Here is a 216-nt window from a genome sequence, read left to right on the forward strand (position 1 = left end):
GCGGTGTCCCCCTCCCGCCCGGGGGGTACAATGGGCCCCCCGCACCCGCCCTCCGCCACTGGCGTAAGCCGCCGCCCCCCCGCCTTGCGTAAGATGGGCATTCTTCCCTCCCCGGCGTCTGCGCGCTTTGCGTAGAGCCGCTGTCAAAGCGGGGCCATGTGCGCGGCGGGCGCTGGGGGCCGGCCCTGCCTCGGCGCTTTTTGCGTAACTGCCAGG

Source organism: Haliaeetus leucocephalus, unplaced genomic scaffold (assembly GCF_000737465.1).
Source record: "Haliaeetus leucocephalus isolate CR32 unplaced genomic scaffold, Haliaeetus_leucocephalus-4.0 Scaffold1000, whole genome shotgun sequence".
Classification (NCBI taxonomy): domain Eukaryota; kingdom Metazoa; phylum Chordata; class Aves; order Accipitriformes; family Accipitridae; genus Haliaeetus; species Haliaeetus leucocephalus.